At 40.4% G+C, this 21471-nt stretch overlaps 1 protein-coding gene and 1 non-coding gene across 3 annotated transcripts in view; one reads left to right on the plus strand and one right to left on the minus strand.

Moving 5' to 3' along the window:
- The window catches only part of SLC15A5 (solute carrier family 15 member 5), a 93967-nt gene that overhangs the window by 14191 nt on the left and 58305 nt on the right, over positions 1–21471 (minus strand). The gene's annotated exons all lie outside the window — the stretch shown is intronic.
- On the plus strand, positions 12921–13027 carry LOC114221749 (U6 spliceosomal RNA). Its single transcript, XR_003611801.1, has one exon. It is a non-coding gene; the product is annotated as a U6 spliceosomal RNA (small nuclear RNA).

A 21471-nucleotide genomic window follows, 5' to 3' on the forward strand; every position in this document is an offset into this window, starting at 1 on the left:
ACCTCGAAGTGGAGCTATTTAAAATAGTAAAATACTGAGTTTAAATAATATCATGGATATAGCAGGAACTGATTTTGCCCAAAATTTGCTTATTTGTACAATCTGTTCTCTAATTTGTAACTCTAGTTAGCTAATATTGTAGACTTGTTTATTTCAGAATTTGAAAAGATATCAGCCCCCCTCTCTTTTGCATATTTGCAGGGAAAGTGCATAGAAGATTTGCTTCACATTACTTTAATTCAAGAGCAGAGTTTGTGCCTTTCTTCTTGTGGTCTTAAAACCATTTAAAAAATCTACTGGACAGGGGGCGGAGCAAGATGGCAGAGGAGTAGGAGACCTACATTTCGTCTGGTCTCAGGAATTCAGCTGAATAGGGATCAAACCATTCTGAACACCTACGAACTCAACAGGAGATCAAAGAGGAGAGTAGCAACAACTATCTGAACAGAGAAGCGACCACTTACTGGAAGGTAGGACGTGCGGAGAAGTGAATCCGAGGCGATATTCGGGAGGATAGACGGCGGGGGACGGGCCTCCGTCGGCCGCTTCTGGCAAGTGATAGAGTCGCAGAGCACAAAATCGCAACTGTTAGAAGTCGGCTCCGCTGAGGGACGTCGCTGCAGTGGCTAAGCTGGGGGTGGAATCCTCCCGGGACAGTGTGGTCTCAGGACCCTTGGGGTCACAGAAAGACCGGGGGTGCCTGAGTGCGCCAGAGCTCCCAGGTATCGGAGCAGGGAAGCCGCTGCAGAGATGGAGCTGAGGCACGGGCTCTCAGCTTGGGGTTGCCATAAACTGTGATCCGCGGCCCAGTCGGGCCAAGGCTCCTGCAGCAGGGACCCAACAGGCGGCAGATACGGGGAGACTCCCCTCTTGCCCTGGGAGGAGTGGTGCGGGAGCGCACCGCAGGCATCTGCTGGGTTTGGAGACTCCACACGGGGTCGGGTGCCAGAGATAGCAACGCTCGGACACAGGCCGGGTGAGCACGGAGAGTGGCCGGAGACCGGGGACAAGGGAGTGACTGCTTTTCTCTGGGGGCGCACTGAGGAGCGGGGCCCCGAGTTCTCAGCTCCTCTGGGTGGAGATTGGGAGGCCACCATTTTTGCCCTGGTCCTCCAAGTCTGTACGGAGAGCTTGCAGGGAACAAAAACTCCTGAGATCAAACCCGAGCAGCTTGCTTAGCCCGGACCGACAAGGGCGGGGCAATTCAGCCTCCGGCAAAGACATTTGGAAACCACAGCAACAGGCCCCTCCCCCAGAAGATCAGCACGAACAGCCAGCAAGCCAAGACCAAGTTTACCGATCAAGGAGAACGGGAGAACTCCAGCGCTAGGGGAATACTGCACATAGAATTCATGGCTTTTTTTTACCATGATTCATCAAAGTTAATTTTTGTTAACTGTTTTTTTTTCTTTTTCACTTTTTCAACCAACATCTTATCAATCTCTTTTTAAAAAAAAAACATTTTTTATTTTTCATTTTTAGAGTCATATTTTATCCCTTCATAGTAGTTACCCTAATTTTTGGCATATATATATAAGTTGTTCTCTCTTTAAAATTTTGAGATACAGTTTCTTCTAACAGATAAAAATATACCCTAAATCACTAGTGTATGGCTCTGTTCTAGTCTCCTGCCTGATCACATTCTCTCCCTTTTTTCTTTTTTCTTTTTTAAATCTTCTTTCTTTTTTCAAACAACTTCTGATCTTATCAAGTCCTTTTATAAAATCTTTTATAATTTTCATCTTTACAGTCATCTTCTATCCCTTCATTGTATCAACCCTTATTTTGTACATATATGTCTTTCTTCCTTTAAAATTTTAGGAGGTACTTTTTTCTAACAGACCAAAATACGCCCAAAATCTAGTGTGTGGCACTGATCTGTGCACTAGCCTGATCATATCTGATCACATTCTGCTTTTTTTGTATTGTTCTGTTTTTGTTTTTATCTTTTTTTTTTCTCTTTCTTTTTTCTTTCTTTCCCTTTCTTTTCCCCTGGTTTCAGGTCTTTTCTGATTTGTATACAGTATATTTGCTGGGGACATTGTAAACCTGTTAGCATTTTGTTCTCTCATTCATCTATTCTCCTCTGGACAAAATGACAAGACGAAAAAAATCACCTCAGCAAAAAGAACAAGAGGTAGTGCCGTCAGCCAGGGACCTACACAATATGGACATTAGTACGATGTCGGACCTAGAGTTCAGAATCATGACTTTAAAGATACTAGCTGGGCTTGAAAAAAGCATGGAAGTTATTAGAGAAACCCTTTCTGGAGAAATAAAAGAACTAAAATCTAACCAAGTCAAAATCAAAAAGGCTATTGATGAGGTGCAATAAAAAATGGGGGCACTGCTAGGATAAATGAGGCAGAAGAGAGAATCAGTGATATAGAAGACCAAATGATGGAAAATAAAGAGGCTGAGAAAAAGAGGGAGAAACAACTACAGGATCACGAGGGCAGAATTCGAGAGATAAGTGATACGATAAGATGAAACAACATTAGAATAATTGGGATCCCAGAAGAAGAAGAAAGAGAGAGAGGGGCAGAAGGTATATCGGAGCAAATAATAGCAGAGAACTTCCCTAATGTGAGGAAGGAAACAGGCATCAAAATCCAGGAGGCACAGAGAACCCCTCTCAAAATCAATAATAATAGGTCAACACCCCAACATCTAATAGTCAAACTTACAAGTCTCAGAGACAAAGAGAAAATCCTGAAAGCAGCTCAGGAGAAGAGATATGTAACCTACAATGGTAAAAATATTAGATTGGCAACAGACCTATCCACAGAGACCTGGCAGGCCAGAAAGGACTGGCAAGATATCTTCAGAGCACTAAACGAGAAAAATATGCAGCCAAGATCACTATATCCAGCTAGGCTGTCATTGAAAATAGAAGGAGAGATAAAAAGCTTCCAGAACAAACAAAAACTAAAGGAATTTGCAAACACGAAACCAGCCCTCCAAGAAATATTGAAAGGGGTCCTCTAAGCAAAGAGAGAGCCTAAAAGCAGCAAAGATCAGAAAGGAACACAGACAACACACAGTAACAGTCACCTTACAGGCAATACAATGGCACTAAATTCATACCTTTCAATAGTTACCCTGAATGTAAATGGGCTCAATGCCCCAATCAAAAGACACAGGCTATCAGATTGGATTCAAAAAACAAGACCCATCAATATGCTGTCTGCAAGAGACTCATTTTAGACCCAAAGACACCCCCAGATTGAAAGGGAGGGGTGGAAAACCATTTACCATGCTAATGGACACCAAAAGAAAGCTGGGGTGGCAATCCTTATATCAGACAAACTAGATTTTAAAACAAAGACTGTAATAAGAGATGAGGAAGGACACTATATCCTACTTAAAGGGTTTATCCAACAAGAAGATCTAACAATTGTAAATATCTATGCCCCGAACATGGGAGCAGCCAATTATATAAGGCAATTAATAACAAAAGAAAAGAAACACATTGACAACAATACAATAATAGTGGGGGACTTTAACACCCCCCCCTCACTGAAATGGACAGATCATCTAAGCAAAAGATCAACAAGGAAATAAAGACTTTAAATGACACACTGGACCAAAAAGACTTCACAGACATATTCAGAACATTCCATCCCAAAGCAACGGAATACACATTCTTCTCTAGTGCCCATGGAACATTCTCCAGAATTGATCACATCCTAGGTCACAAATCAGGTCTCAACCAGTACCAAAAGTTTGGGATCATTCCCTGCATATTTTCAGACCACAATGCTTTGAAACTAGAACTCAATCACAAGAGGAAAGTCGGAAAGAACTCAAATACATGGAGGCTAAAGAGCATCCTACTAAAGAATGAATGGGTCAACCAGGAAATCAAAGAAGAATTTAAAAAATTCATGGAAACCAATGAAAATGAAAACACAACTGTCCAAAATCTTTGGGATACAGCAAAGGCAGTCCTGAGAGGAAAGTATATAGCAATAGAAGCCTTTCTCAAGAAACAAGAAAGGTCTCAAATACACAACCTAACCCTACACCTAAAGGAGCTGGAGAAAGAACAGCAAATAAAGCCTAAACCCAGCAGGAGAAGAGAAATAATAAAGATCAGAGCAGAAATCAATGAACTAGAAACCAAAAGAACAGTAGAACCGATCAACGAAACTAGGAGCTGGTTCTTTGAAAGAATTAACAAGATTGATAAACCCCTGGCCAGACTTATCAAAAAGAAAAGAGAAAGGACCCAAATCAACAAAATCATGAATGAAAGAGGAGAGATCACAACCAACACCAAAGAAATACAAACAATTATAAGAACATATTATGAGCAACTCTATGCCAGCAAATTAGATAACCTGGAAGAAATGGGTGCATTCCTAGAGATGTATCAACTACCCAAACTGAACCAGGAAGAAATAGAAAACCTGAACAGACCTATAACCACTAAGGAAATTGAAGCAGTCATCAAAAATCTCCCAAGAAACAATAGCCCAGGGCCAGATGGCTTCCCAGGGGAATTCTATCAGACATTTAAAGAAGAATTAATACCTATTCTCCTGAAACTGTTCCAAAAAATAGAAATGGAAGGAAAACTTCCAAATTCATTTTATGAGGCCACCATTACCTTGATCCCCAAACCAGACAAAGATCCCATCAAAAAGGAGAATTACAGACCAATATCCTTGATGAACATGGATGCAAAAATTCTCACCAAAATACTAGCCAATAGGATCCAACAGTACATTAAAAGGATTATTCACCACGATCAAGTGGGATTTATCCCTGGGCTGCAAGGCTGGTTCAACATCCGCAAATCAATCAACGTGATACAATACATTAACAAAAGAAAGAACAAGAATCATATGATCCTCTCAATAGATGCAGAAAAAGCATTTGACAAAGTACAGCATCCTTTCTTGATCAAAACTCTTCAGAGTATAGGGATAGAGGGTACATACCTCAATATCATAAAAGCCATCTACGAAAAACCTACAGCAAATATCATTCTCAATGGGGAAAAGCTGAGAGCTTTTCCCCTAAGGTCAGGAACACAGCAGGGATGTCCACTGTCACCACTGCTATTCAACATAGTATTAGAAGTCCTAGCCACAGCAATCAGACAACAAAAAGAAATCAAAGGCATCCAAATCGGCAAAGAGGAAGTCAAACTCTCACTGTTTGCAGATGATATGATACTTTATGTGGAAAACCCAAAAGACTCCACCCCAAAACTGCTAGAACTCATACAGGAATTCAGTCAGGTAGCAGGCTATAAAATCAATGCACAGAAATCAGTGGCATTCCTATACACCAACAACAAGACAGAAGAGAGACAAATCAAGGAGTCGATCCCATTCACAATTGCACCCAAAACCATAAGATACCTAGGAATAAATCTAACCAAAGAGGCAAAGGATCTGTACTCAGGAAACTATAAAATACTCATGAAAGAAATTGAGGAAGACACAAAGAAATGGAAAAACGTTCCATGCTCATGTATTGGGAGAACCAACATTGTGAAGATGTGAATGCTACCTAGAGCAATCTACACATTCAATGGAATCCCCATCAAAATACCATGCACTTTTTTCAAAGAAATGGAACAAATAATCCTAAAATTTGTATGGAACCAGAAGAGACCCCGAATAGCCAGAGGAATATTGAAAAAGAAAAGCAAAGCTGGCGGCATTACAATTCCGGACTTCTAGCTCTATTACAAAGCTGTCATCATCAAGACAGTATGGTACTGGCACAAAAACAGACACATAGATCAATGGAACAGAATCGAGAGCCCAGAAATGGACCCTCCACTCTATGGTCAACTCATCTTTGACAAAGCAGGAAAGAATGTCCAATGTAAAAAAGACAGTCTCTTCAACAAATGGTGTTGTGAAAATTGGACAGCCACATGCAGAAGAATGAAACTGGACCATTTCCTTACACCACACACAAAAATAGACTCCAAATGGTTGAAAGACCTAAACGTGAGACAGGAGTCCATCAAAATCCTAAAGGAGAACACAGGTAGCAACCTCTTCGACCTCAGCCACAGCAACGTCTTCCTAGAAACATCACCAAAGGCACGGGAAGCCAGGGCAAAAATGAACTATTGGGATTTCATCAAGATAAGAAGCTTTTGCACAGCAAAAGAAACAGTCCACAAAACCAAAAGACAACCGACAGAATGAGAGAAAATATTTGCAAATGACATATCAGATAAAGGGCTAGTATCCAAAATCTATAAAGAACTTATCAAACTCAACACCCAAAGAACAAATAATCCAATCAAGAAATGGACAGAAGACATGAACATTTTTCCAAAGAAGACATCCAAATGGCCAACAGGCACATGAAAAAGTGCTCAACATCCCTCAGCATCAGGGAAATCCAAATCAAAACCTCAATGAGATACCACCTCACACCCGTCAGAATGGCTAAAATTAATGTCAGGGAATGACAGATGTTGGCGGGGATGTGGAGAAGGGGGAACCCTCCTACACTTTTGGTGGGAATGCAAGCTGGTGCAACCCCTCTGGAAAACAGTATGGAGGTTCCTCAAACAGTTGAAATTAGAGCTACCATTCGATCCAGCAATTGCATTACTGGGTATTTACCCCATAGATACAAATGTAGGGACCCGAAGGGGTACGTGCACCCCAATGTTTATAGCAGCAAGGTCCACAATAGCCAAACTGTGGAAAGAGCCAAGATGTCCATCGACAGATGAATGGATAAAGAAGTGGTGGTATATATACACAATGGAATATTATGCAGCCATCAAAAGGAATGAGATCTTGCCATTTGCAACGACGTGGATGGAACTGGAGGGTGTTATGCTTAGTGAAATAAGTCAATCAGCGAAAGACATGTATCATATGACCTCACTGATATGAGGAATTCTTAATCTCAGGAACAAACTGAGGGTTGCTGGAGTGGTCGGGGGTGGGAGGGATGGGGTGGCTGGGTGATAGACTTTGGGGAGGGTATGTGCTACGGTGAGCGCTGTGAATTGTGTAAGACTGTTGAATCACAGATCTGTACTTCTGAAACAAATAACGGAACATATGCTAAGAAAAAAGAAAATGAAGAAGATAGCAGGAGAGGAAGTATGAAGAGGAGTAAGTCAGAGGGGGAGAGGAACCAGGAGAGATGATGGACTCTGAAAAACAAACTGAGGGTTCTAGAGGGGAGGAGGGTTGGGGGATGGGTTAGCCTGGTGATGGGTATTAAAGAGGGCACATTCTGCATGGAGCACTGGGTGTTATGAACAAACAATGAATCATGGAACACTACACCAAAAGAAATGATGTAATATATGGTGATTAACATAACAATAAAAAATTTAAAAAAAATCTACCGGACAGCTTCATCACCTCACTGGACATCTGAATACCACTGGACAAAATCATGCTTTCAGTTATTTGGTGTCACTCTTCATGACTACCAATATCAACTGGGCCTTCAACACTGCCAGCAATCTTTTTTTTATTATTATTAACATAATGTATTATTTGTTTCAGGTGTACAGGTCTGTGATTCATCAGTCTTACACAATTCACAGTACTTACCATAGCACATACCCTGCCCTATGTCCATCACCCAGCCACCCCATCCCTCCCACCCCTTCCACTCCAGTAACCCTCAGTTTGTTTCCTGAGATTAAGAGTCTCTTACGGTTTGTCTCCCTCTCTGGTTTCACCTTGTTTCATTTTTCCCTCCCTTCCCCTACAATCCTCTGTCTTGTTTCTCAAAATCCTCATATCAGTGAGATCATATGATACTTATCTTTCTCTGATTGACTTATTTCGCTTAGCATAATACCCTCTAGTTCCATCCATGAAATGAAATGGCAAGATTTCATTTTTTTGATGGCTGCCCAATATTCCATTGTGTCTATATACATATATATCTGACATCTTCTTTATCCATTCATCTGTTGATGGACATCTAGGCTCTTTCCATAGTTTGGCTATTGTGGACATTGCTAACACTGTCAGCAATCTTAATGACTTCTCTTCTAAATCATCTTTTCTTTCTCTTGCGATAACACTGCTCTTCCCATTCCTCATTTTCATCCGAACTCCCTTTTGCTCTCATGAATGGCTCGCTGCCTACTTCATAAAGAAAACTGAGAGTTTTGAAAGGTAACTGCCAGTATCTTTCCAATACCAGAACCACACCTCTGTTTGCCTGGGCACCCATCCCTCCCATTCTCTCTTCTGCATGAGTGCAAGAAAGAAGCATCCGCCCCCCCAGTAAGAAGTCAATCTCCCTTCTTTCTCTTGCATTTTTATCTTCTCCATCTACACCAGATGTTTTCGTCAGTTAAATATGCTCAGTAGCTCTCAAAATAAAAATGTATCTCGAACTCACACCTAACCTCCCAGATAAAATATAGGACTCACCATTGAATTTGAATTTCAGAACAACAGTGAATTATTTTTTTAGGATAACCATGTCTTAAACATTGCACAAATCATTTTTTTGGTGTAAAGTGTGTTCACAATATTGCACGGGCCATGCTTGTACTAAAAAAAGTATTCATTGTTTACCTGAAATCCAAATGTAACTGGGTGTCCTGTACTTCTATTTGCTAAATCTGTCAAATCGACCCAGATTCCCATCTAGCCCCCACTTTATCTCTTAAATCTTCTTCATTGCCAAGGTCCTTTAAAAAGCTGTTTGAATGTGATACCTTTATTTACTCACTTCCTAGATGTTCTTTACCTGGTTTTCATTCCCTTCTCACCACTGAAATGACTCTTGGTAAAGTTGTCAGTGATCATACTGTTTCTAAATCTACAGATATTTTCCATTCTTCATTTTACTTGATCTCACAGTAGGATTTTACCTAGTTTATCGTTTCCTATTTGAAACAATCCTCTCTTTTATCTTTACTAAATAGATATATGCTTATCCTTGGCACAAAAATAGCATTGGAACCCACAGAAGTGAATTGAATTACCTAGTGTGAATATTGAGAATGAGGACAAAAAGGAGCCCAGTACTTAGACTGGAAAAACCCCATGTTAGGGGCGCCTGGGTGGCTCAGTCGTTAAGTGTCTGCCTTCGACTCAGGTCATGAACTCAGGGTTCTGGGATTGAGCCCCACATCAGGCTCCCTGCTTGCCAGGAAGCCTGCTTCTCCCCTTCCCACTCCCCCTGCTTGTGTTCCTGCTCTTGCTGTTTCTCTGTCAAGTAAATAAAATCTTTAAAAAAAAATTTATTTTTAAAGAAAAACCCCATGTTAGAGTTTAGATGGAGGACGAATGGCCTGCCAAAGAAAGAAAAGTAACAGCCAGAGAAGTGGGAGAGAACACACACACACACACACACACACACACAAACACACACGTGTGTGTGTTTCTGTGTGTATGCATATCTAATTCTATCTAGAATTGTATGTTTTCAATACAAAGGAAGCTCCACTAAAGACATGGGTCCATGAGGCCAAGAAGAATCTCAGAGTACTGCTTTATTTCATCTCATCCCAATCCAGACCTGGAATTAAAGCTGAATAGGATACCTGATGTCCTCATTTATGGAACACATTCTTTTTTGAAGAATATTAAAGTGCTACACCAGATCATCATATCCATGATAATCCTAGCCCACTTGGAAAAAGTTGAGATCCCACTCAATTTACAATAACAACACAAATCATTATTTCTATGCACTTTTATTAACCTGATGCTTTATATCTATTTCCTCTAGTCCTTATAGAAATCTTAGAAGTTATCAGTGACACCATTTTAGAAAAGGAGAAATTGAGACTCAGAAATTTTAAGTAATGTGCTCAAGATCTCACAGCTTGTTAAGGGCTGAGTTGAATTTGAATTCAGGTTTGTCTGACTCAAAAATCTGCCCTTTCTACGTCTTGTGAGCCAACAGCAGTGGATAGTTGCTTTCCATAGTCTAAGGGGTATTTTGAATTCTGCTGTTATGAACCCTGAGGCCTCTGAGCAGCTCCAAGGGTCTGTGTGGGGCCAAAGTTGGGCCAAAGACATTTTGCTTTGGATCTTTCAATTACCTGCACATCCATAACTAAGATGTCACTTTCTACTGAATTCTGTTTTGTCATTTTCGTCAAAAGGTAAACTGTGTAGAATGAATTATATCTGAGATTCATAACCTCATTGCACAAGGAACATTCTGAATCTACTTCTGACTGAAGACCGTGAGCAGGATTTGCCTTCGAGAGTTGGTGGGGGCCTGTCAAGTAAGCTCCAGAAACACTGGCATTAGACCAGTTGATAGGCAAATAGAGTATGGCCTGGCTGAAAGTAAATGATGGGGTAGCAGGCTACTTTCCCCACTTAGGTCTAAAAATCTCCTCTCAAAACCCAGATGAGCCTGAACCTGAGGCACTGGTGTAAATTTGAAGAAAATATCTCTGAAAAAATAGGCATGGACCCATGGAATCCGGTTAAATAGCTTTTCAGGTGCATAAATATTTTCTTTCAAGTTTACTGCAACTGTAAATTCCTCCTTCAAGAGCAACTCGGTGATTCATGCTGGCATGGTTGTCAGTGGTCTCAATAATCACAGATATTCAAATGAGGAATGTAAAAGATCACATTTTTAATTTAAAATGATCTTGATGGGAATCAAACAGCTAAATTCTTTGCTCCTTTCCTGAATTCTGGGAGGAAGGACTAACAGGGACAAGAAGATGTATTCCTTCACTTCTTGATTCTGCCCAATTATCCTTTTTCCCTCAGACATTTTGCTTTGGATCTTTCAATCACCTGCACGTCCATAACTAAGATGTCACTTTCCACTGAATTCTGTTTTGTTATTTTTGTCAAAAGGTAAGCTGGAACCCATGAGTGTGAAAAAATTGATCTGGTTGCTAATGGGATATAGTGGAAATAAGCAGTTTGACTGACTTCTTCACTCCCTCATATTAGCATTGCTACTTTTAGAGAAACTATTCCTGAAATGATTAGTGTAGGAGGATGGGTTTAGTCTTGTATCTTCTCCTTTAAAGCACTCAGAGTTAGAGATCCCAGAAGGATCAGTTTTCTCACTTGTACTGAAAATGTCACTCTAACAGTTATTTGTCTGCACAGTGAAGTTTTGAGAAATCTTTTGAATTTACCGCATTCACACCATTCTCCATCATGGTGCTAAAAATGACTAATGCGGCTTGGAGACTGGGAGACTGTGAGAGCCGATCATCTATCCCAATCATACACCAACACTCTCACACACTCACATACACACATGCTCAGCTGACGTGAATCCTTAAAGTTTTAAAATATCTTATATGCTAAATGGAATGTGGAGGCGTGTGGGATGCTTAAGTACATAGTTACAGTGTTGGTGTCACTCTGGTTGATTCTGCCAAAAAAAATTGGTCCGGTTGTTTGACTAAAAGACTCTTCTTGTTTTTAACCAAAGGGGCCACTATAATATGTGACTTAATTTTCTATTTAAAAGAATCTCTGGTATGAAAATGATCAAATACATTATTTAATTTTATCTTCTCATCATCTCTGAGAAAAGTGGAGTACAGCATTCCCCCCCTTTTTTTTTAAAGATTATTTATTTATTTATTTGACAGAGAGAGACACAGCAAGAGAGGGAACACGAGTAGGGGGCGTGGGAGAGGGAGTGGGAGAGGGAGAAGCAGACTCCCCGCTGAGCAGGGAGCCCGATGTGGGGCTCGATCCCAGGACCCTGGGGTCATGACCTGAGCTGAAGGCAGACGTTTACAACTGCGCCACCCAGGTGCCCCTAGCATTCCCTTTTTCAAATAAGAGGAAACAGTCTTAGGGAAGATGGTGATCTACCGAATGTCATGTATACAAAGGATCACTCTTTTTTAGGGGCCCTAATTAGTCACATAAGCCAAGTTAGGGTCACAAGAACCAAATCCCTTAAATAAATGTCATTTCCTTTCTTGATGAATGCTATTCTGATGGCTAAAGGGATTTTCACAAACACAGATATATCCTTCTCCCAGAAAAACATATGACAAAGTCTCCTGTGACATCATTCAGGGAGTGATGGAGAAGTGCATGGGCTGAATGATGGTAATTAGATGAAGTGGGAGCTGATTACATCCAAAAGGGGAAGATTAGTTGATAACTGGCAGTGAGTGAGTTCTCTAGGAACTTTCCACAAGGCTCTATTTTTGGTCCTGTCCAATTCACCAATTTTGTCAATTACCTGGAAGAAGTCTAGGAACTTGCTTACTAAGTTTGCAGATGACACAAAGCTAGTAAAGAAGTAAAGATTAGTAATTCACTGGGTGACAGAATCAAGTTTTAAAAATGTCTGTTATTTAAGATGATAAGTTGACATTTATCAAGGATAAAGATAAAGCCTTGCATTTAATTAGAAAAAAATTGTGATAGGATGAGTGAAACTGAATTGAGAGCAACTGTTAAAAACAAAATAATAATAATAAAGCCTCAGGTTTTAATTGACCATAAGCACAATGCAACTACTGAAAAAGTCAACACAATCTCTCAGAGAGAGAGAGAAAGAGAGGGAGAGAGACATCAGGTTGATAAAAGTAACATCTTGAGTATTGTGTTTAATCCTAGAAGCCATACTATTGGACCATAGCCATCTCTACTGAGCACTTACTGTGTGTCTTAATTACTTAATTCTCATAACAGCATGATGAACTATATATTGTTATTGGCATAGAAACTGAGAACACATACCTAGACTGTCTGGATTTGAACATTGTACCTCACTGTTTCTCTGAATATTTCTCACATGTTGCAAAGTTGATATGTGAAGAAAATTAGACTTATTCTGTGGAACATAATTATCAGCATATGGGCAGACACAGGTTACATTCAAAGCGGAGAATTTTTCTGGGTGTTAGGTGATGCTGGTACATCTAGTTTTGGGTACAATGTTAGACTAGATGGCTTCTGCCGTTAACATCCAATTGTAAGATTCTAATTTATTGGGTGTTTGCTTTGGCAGCACATATAATAAAATTGGAACGATCCAGAGAAGATTAGCATGGCCCCAGCTTAAGGATGTCACTCAAATTTGTGAAGTGTTCCATAATTTTGAGCACTGGGCGTTATAGGCAACTGATGAATTATTGAACTCTACATCTGAAACTAATGATCTACTATATGTTGGCTAATTGAATTTGAATTAAAAAAAAGATTCTAATTTATTGGGAGAAGACTTAATGTAACACAGTATTATAAACATCAGCAACAACAAAAATCTTTTCTTAAAAATTTTTTATTGTTATGTTAATCACCATACATTATATCATTAGTTATTGATGTAGTGTTCCATGATTCATTGTTTGTATATAACACCCAGTGCTCCATGCAGAACGTGCCCTCTTTAATACCCATCACCAAGCTAACCCATCCCCCCACGCCCCTCCCCTCCAGAACCCTCAGTTTGTTTTTCAGAGTCCATCCTGTCTCCTGGTTCGTCTCCACCTCCGATTTCTCCCCCTTCATTCTTCCCCTCCTGCTATCGTCTTCTTCTTCTTCTTTTTTTTCTTAACATATATTGCATTATTTGTTTCAGAGGTACAGATCTGTGATTCAACAGTCTTGCACAATTCACAGCGCTCACCATAGCACATACCCTCCCCAATGTCTATCACCCAGCCACCCCATCCCTCCCACCCCCCCCAACTCCAGCAAACCTCAGTTTGATTCCTGAGATTAAAAATTCCGCATAAAAGTGAGGTAATACGATACATCTCTTTCTCTGACTGACTTATTTCGCTCAGCATAACACCCTCCAGTTCAATCCACATCATTGCAAATGGCAAGATCTCATTCCTTTTGATGGCTGCATAAAATTCCATTGTATATATATACACCTCCTCTTCTTTATCCATTCATCTGTCAATGGACATCTTGGCTCTTTCCACAGTTTGGCTATTGTGGACATTGCCGCTATAGACATCGGGATGCATGTACCTCTTTGGATCCCTACATTTGTATCTTTGGGGTAAATACCCAGTAGTGCAACTGCTGGATCGTATAGTAGCTCTATTTTCAGCTTTTTGAGGAACCTCCATACTGTTTTCCAGAGTGGCTGCACCAGTTTGCATTCCCACCAAAAGTGTAGGAGGGTCCCCCTTTCTCCGCATCCCTGCCAACATCTGTCATTTCCTGCCTTGTTAATTTTAGCCATTCTGACTGGTGTGAGGTGGTATCTCATTGAGGTTTTGATTTGGATTTCCTGGATGCCGAGCGATGTTGAGCACTTTTTCATGTGTCTGTTGGCCATTTGGATGTCTTCTTTGGAGAAATGTCTGTTCATGTCTTCTGTCCATTTCTTGATTGGATCGTTTGTTCTTTGGGTGTTGAGTTTGATAAGTTCTTTATAGATTTTGGATACTAGCCCTTTAACTGGTAATGTCATTTGCAAATATCTTCTCCCATTCTGTTGGTTGTCTTTTGGTTTTGTGGACTGTTTCTTTTGCTGTGCAAAAGTTTTTTATCTTGATGAAATCCCAATAGTTCATTTTTGCCCTTGCTTCCCGTGCCTTTGGCGATGTTTCTAGGAAGAAGTTGCTGTGGCTGAGGTCGAAGAGGTTGCTGCCTGTGTTCTCCTTTAGGATATTGATGGATTCCTGTCTCACATTTAGGTCTTTCAACCATTTGGAGTCTATTTTTGTGTGTGGTGTAAGGAAATGGTCCAGTTTCATTCTTCTGCATGTGGCTGTCCAATTTTCCCAACACCATTTGTTGAGGACACTGTCTTTTTTCCACTGGACATTCTTTCCTGCTTTGTCAAAGATGAGTTGACCATAGAGTGGAGGGTCCATTTCTGGGCTCTCGATTCTGTTCCATTGATCTATGTGTCTGTTTTTGTGCCAGTACCATACTGTTTTGATGGTGACAGCTTTTAATAGAGCTTGAAGTCTGGAATTGTGATGCCACCAGCTTTTCTTTTCTTTTTCAACATTCCTCTGGCTATTCGGGGTCTTTTCTGGTTCCATACAAATTTTAGGATTATTTGTCCCATTTCTTTGAAAAAAGTGTATGGTATTTTGATGGGGATTGCATTGAATGTGTAAATTGCTCTAGGTAGCATTGACATCTTCACAATGTTTGTTCTTCCAATCCATGAGCATGGAACGTTTTTCCATTTCTTTGTGTCTTCCTCAATTTCTTTCATGAGTATTTTGTAGTTTTCTGAGTACAGATCCTTTGCCTCTTTGGTTAGATTTATTCCTAGGTATCTTATGTTTGGGGGTGCCATAATAAATGGGATCGACTCTTTAATTTCTCTCTCTCTCTTGTTGTTGTTGTATAGGAATGCCACTGATTTCTGTGCATTGATTTTATAGCCTGCTACTTGACTGAATTCCTGTATGAGTTCTGGCCATTTTGGGGTGGAGTCTTTTGGGTTTTCCACATAAAGTATCATATCATCTGCAAACAGTGAGAGTTTGACTTCCTCTTTGCTGATTTGGATGCCTGTGATTTCTTTTTGTTGTCTGATTGCTGTGGCTAGGACTTCTAATACTATGTTGAATAGCAGTGGTGATAGTGGACATCCCTGCCGCGTTCCTGACCTCAGGGGGAAAGCTCTCAGTTTTTCCCCATTGAGAATGATATTCGCTGTGGGTTTTTCATAGATGGCTTTTATGATATCGAGGTGTGTACCCGCTATGCCTATACTCTGAAGAGTTTTGATCAAGAAAGGATGCTGTCCTTTGTCAAATGCTTTTTCTGCATCTATTGAGAGGATCATATGATTCTTGTTCTTTCTTTTGTTAATGTATTGTATCATGTTGATTGATTTGCGGATGTTGAACCAGCCTTGCAGCCCAGGGATAAATCCCACTTGGTCGTGGTAAATAATCCTTTTAATGTACTGTTGGATCCTATTGGCTAGGATTTTGGTGAAAATTTCTGCATCCATGTTCATCAAGGATATTGGTCTGTAATTCTCCTTTTTGATGGGGTCATTGTCTGGTTTGGGGATCAAGGGAATGGTGGCCTCATAAAACGAGTTTGGAAGTTTTCCTTCCATTTCTATTTTTTGGAACAGTTTCAGAAGAATAGGTGTTAATTCTTCTGTAAATGTTTGGTAGAATTCCCCTGGGAAGCCATCTGGCCCTGGGTTTTTGTTTGTTGAGAGATTTTTGATGACTGCTTCAATTTCCTTAGTAGTTGTAGGTCTGTTCAGGTTTTCTATTTCTTCCTGGCTCAATTTTGGTAGTTGATACATCTCTAGGAATGCATCCATTTCTTCCAGGTTATCTAATTTGCTGGCATAGAGTTGCTCATAATATGTTCTTATAATTGTTTGTATTTCTTTGGTGTTGGTTGTGATCTCTCCTCTTTCATTCATGATTTTGTTGATTTGGGTCCTTTCTCTTTTCTTTTTGATCAGTCTGGCCAGGGGTTTATCAATCTTGTTAATTCTTTCAAAGAACCAGCTCGTAGTTTTGTTGATCTGTTCTACTGTTCTTTTGGTTTCTATTTCACTGATTTCTGCTCTGATCTTTATTATTTCTCTTCTCCTACTGGCTTTAGGCTTTATTGTTGTTTTTTCTCTAGCTCCTTTAGGTGTAGGGTTAGGCTGTGTACCTGAGACCTTTCTTGTTTCTTGAGAAAGGCTTGTATTGCTATATACTTTCCTCTTGGGACTGCCTTTGCTGCGTCCAAAAGATTTTGGACAGTTGTATTTTCATTTTCATTGGTTTCCATGAATTTTTAGTTCTTCTTTAATTTCCTGGTTGACCCATCATTCTTTTGTAGGATGCTTTTTAGCCTTCATGTACTTGAGTTCTTTCTGACTTTCCTCTTTTGATTAAGTTCTAGTTTCAAAGCATTGTGGTCTGAAAATATGCAGGGAATAATGCCAGTCTTTTGGTACCGGTTGAGACCTGATTTGTGACTTAGGATGTGACCTATTCTGGAGAATGTTCCATGGGCACTGGAGGAGAATGTGTATTCCGTTGCTTTGGGATGGAATGTTCTGAATATGTCTGTGAAGTCCATTTGGTCCAGTGTGTCACTGAAAGTCTTTATTTCCTTGTTGATCTTTTGCTTAGATGATCTGTCCATTTCAGTCAGGGGGGGTGTTAAAGTCCCCCACTATTATTGTATTGTTGTCAATGTGTTTCTTCACTTTTGTTATTAATTGCCTTATATAATTGGCTGCTCCTATGTTAGGGGCATAGATATTTACAATTGTTAGATCTTCTTGTTGGATAGATCCTTTAAGTAGGATATAGTGTCCTTCCTCATCTCTTATTACAGTCTTTGGTTTAAAATCTAATTTGTCTGATATAAGGATTGTCACCCCAGCTTTCTTTTGGTGTCCATTAGCATGGTAAATGGTTTTCCACCCCCTCACTTTCAATCTGGGGGTGTCTTTGGGTCTAAAATGAGTCTCTTGCAGACAGCATATCGATTGGTCTTGTTTTTAAATCCAATCTGATAGTCTGTGTCTTTTGATTGGGGCATTTAGCCCATTTACATTCAGGGTAACTATTGAAAGATATGAATTTAGTGCCATTGTATTGCCTGTAAGGTGACTATTACTGTATACTGTCTGTGTTCCTTTCTGGTCTATGCTGCTTTTAGGCTCTCTCTTTGCTTAGAGGACCCCTTTCAATATTTCTTGGAGGGCTGGTTTCGTGTTTGCAAATTCCTTTAGTTTTTGTTGGTCCTGGAAGCTTTTTATCTCTCCTTCTATTTTCAATGACAGCCTAGCTGGATATAGTATTCTTGGCTGCATATTTTTCTCGTTTAGTGCTCTGAAGATATCATGCCAGTCCTTTCTGGCCTGCCACATCTCTGTGGATAGGTCTGTTGCCAGTTAATGTTTCTACCATTATAGGTTACATATCTCTTCTCCCGAGCTGCTTTCAGGATTTTCTCTTTGTCTCTGAGACTCGTATGTTTTACTCTGAGGGGTGTTGACCTATTTTTATTGATTTTGAGAGGGGTTCTCTGGACCTCCTGGATTTTGATGCCTGTTTCCTTCCCCAAATTAGGGAAGTTCTCTGCTATAATTTGCTCCAATATACCTTCTGCCTCCCTCTCTCTTTCTTCTTCTTCTGGGATCCCAATTATTCTAATGTTGTTTCGTCTTATGGTATTGCTTATCTCTCGAATTCCACCCTCTTGGTCCAGTAGTTGTTTATCTCTCTTTTTAACAGCTTCTTTATTTTCCATCATTTGGTCTTCTATATCACTGATTCTCTCTTCTGCCTCATTTATCCTATCAGTTAGCACCCCCATTTTTGATTGCACCTCAATAGCCTTTTTGATTTCCACTTGGTTAGATTTTAGTTCTTTTATTTCTCCAGAAAGTGTTTCTCTAGTAACTTCCATGGTTTTTTCAAGCCCAGCTAGTATCTTTAAAATCATGTTTCTGAACTCTAGGTCTAACATCATACTAATGTCCGTATTGAGTAGGTTCCTGGCAGTCGGTCCTACCTCTTGTTCTTTTTGTTGAGGTGATTTTTTTCCATCTTGTCATTTTGTCCAGAGGAGAATAGATGAATGAGAGAAGAAAATGCTAACAGTGTAACAACGTCCCCAGAAAATATACTCTAAACAAATCAGAAAACACCCGAAGCTGGGGGAAAAGAAAGGGAAAGAAAGAAAAAAGAAAAAGAAAAAGATAAAAACAAACAAAAATGGAACAAAACAAAGAAACCAGAATATGATCAAATATGATCAGGCTGGTGCATAGATCAGTGCCACACACTAGAGTTTGGGTGTATTTTGGTCTGTTAGAAGAAAGTGCCTCCCAAAATTTTAAGGAAAGAAAAACTTATATATGTACAAAAATAAGGGTTGATATGATGAAGGGATGGAATATGAAGGTAAAGATGAAAATTATAAAAAAAAATTATAAAAGGAATTGATAAGATAAGCAGTTGTTTGAAAAAAGAAAGAAGAGGATTTTAAAAAAAAGAAAAAAAAGGGAGAGAATGTGATCAGGGAGGAGACTAGAACAAAGCCATGCACTAGAGATTTTGGGTATATTTTGATCTGTTAGAAGAAACTGTATCTCAAAATTTTAAAGAGAGAACAACTTATATATATGCTAAAAATAAGGGTAACTACTATGAAGGGATAGAATACAACTCTAAAAATGAAAATTAAAAATGTTTTTTAAAAAAGGCATTGATAAAATGTTGGTTGAAAAAGGGAAAAAGAAAAATTAAAGAAAGAAAAGACAGTTAAAAAAATTAACTTTGAAAGACTAAAAAATCATGGTAAAAAAACCATGGATTCCTTGTGCAGTATTCCCCTAGCTCTGGAGTTCTGCCATTCTCATTTGTCAGTAAACTTGGTCTTGGCTTGCTGGCTGTTCTTGCTGATCTTCTGGGGGAGGGGCCTGTTGACGTGGTTTCCAAATGTCTTTGCCGGAGGCGGAATTGCCCCGCCCTTGTCGGTCCGAGCTAAGCAAGCTGCTCAGGTTTGCTCTCAGGAGTTTTGTTCCCTGCAAGCTCTCCATACAGCTTTGGAGGACCAGGGTGAAAATGGTGGCCTCCCAATCTCCACTCGGAGGAGCCGAGAACTTGGGGCCCCGCTCCTCAGTGAGCCCCCAGAGAAAAGCAGTCAGTCACTCCCGTCTCCCCAGCCTCTGGCCGCACTCCGTGCTCACCTGGCCTGTGACCGAGCATTTCTATCTCTGGCACCTGACCCGGTGTGGAGTCTCCAAACCCAGCAGATCCCTGCGGTGCACTCCCGCACCGCTCCTCCTGGGGGAGGAAGGGGAGTCTCCCCGGATCTGCCGCTTGTTGGGTCCCTGCTGGAGGAGCAGTGGCCTGACTGTGCCACGGATCACAGTTTATGGCAACCCTGGGCTGAGAGCCCACGCCTCGGCTCTGTCTCTGCAGCCAGCTTCCCCGCTCCGATACCTGGGAACTCTGCCGCACTCAGGCACCCCCGGTCTTTCTGTGACCCCGAGGGTCCTGAGATCACACTGTCCCGCGAGGGTTCCACCCCCAGCTTAGCCACTGGAGCGATGTCCCTTAGCGGAGAAGGCTTCTAAAAGTTCTGATTTTGTGCTCTATCACTTGCCAGAAGCGGCCGACGGGGGGGCCCCCTCCCCCGCCGTCTATCCTCCCGAATATCGCCTCGGATTCACTTCTCCGCACGTCCTACCTTCCAGAAAGCAGTCGCTTTTCTGTTCAGAGAGTCATTGCTCTTCTTTTCTTCAATCTCCTGTTGAGTTCGTAGGTGTTCAGAATGGTCTGATCCCTATCCAGTTGAATTCCTGGGACCAGACGAAATCCAGGTCTCCTCTCCTCTGCCATCTTGCTCCCCCTCCCTCAACAAAAATCTTTAAAAGAATAAGCAAGTTGAAATAATTAGTGGTAATTTAAATGGTGTTCTCTTGAATACAAGGTTAGAGAGCACCCCACTCACATCCATGTGGCTAAGATGTCCTCGCCATTTGTCTTTGGTAAAGTCTGCCAAAATCATATAGACTTTGGTTTGTCCATCTTTTATTATATCTAGAATATTATCAATAATATCCAACATGCAGACCCCCATCCGAGGAGGTTGTTTTTCAGAACTAACAAGTGTCATTAAAAGGTCCTCACCCTGGGTGACTCCTAAGAGCTGTTTGGTGTATTAAAAGCAATACTAATGTTGATTTCAAAACACCAAAAGGGTGAGATCTCTGTCAGATACTAGTTGTGATGACTCAACCACTTTGCTTTCTTTTTTCTGTTTTAATTATTACATTTCAAAAATAAGGATAACATTGCCTTTATATGATTGTTGCAATAAATGCAATGATGTAAGTAAGAGTTCCTACCATATTATTCAGATTCTCAAGAAAAATGTAGGTTTTCAAGGAAATGGATTGCAAGAATAATTGTGTGTAATAGACAATTTGCCTGGCCTCTGTCCTGGGTCCTGTTTGGTAAACACTAAACCCTTTGAGTTTCCTGAGTAATTGGAATGTCTTTGTTATTCATGGTGGGCCTCTCCAGCCCCACCTGATGGTTATACTAATGAGATGACACAGAAGGGGCTGGCCAGGCAGGAAGACCAAGCAAGTGATTAGAGGGTCGAGGCTTTGAGCCATATGATAGCCCAACCTCCGGAGGGAAGAGGCTGGAGACCGTGTTTAATCACATGGCCAATGGTTCAATTAACCCTGGTATATTATATATATTATAAAATTTATTTTATATATATATATATATATATATATATACACCTTTTTTTAGGTATATTATAATTCTGCACCCTGAAGTTCAAGTAAACTTCCCTAGTTGGCCATATTCTGAGTATTGTCACACATTGTTGTGCCAGTTGGCCACTGCATCCCTGAGGATGAAAGTTTACTTTTGGAACCCTTTATATCTTGTTCTGATTTGTATTTTTTTGCTACTATAAAGCTTTAATCATAAGTACTGTGCTTTCCTGAGTTCTGTGAGTCATTCTAGCAAATTGTTAAACCGAAGCGGGTCTGTGGGGACCTCCACATTTATAGTCAGCTTATCAAAAGTGACAGCATTCCTGGGGAACCTCTGAACTT

The sequence above is a fragment of the Eumetopias jubatus genome, unplaced genomic scaffold (assembly GCF_037043125.1).
Source record: "Eumetopias jubatus isolate StellerSeaLion01/CBP00866 unplaced genomic scaffold, mEumJub1_p1.0 scaffold_8, whole genome shotgun sequence".
Taxonomy (NCBI): Eukaryota; Metazoa; Chordata; class Mammalia; order Carnivora; family Otariidae; genus Eumetopias; species Eumetopias jubatus.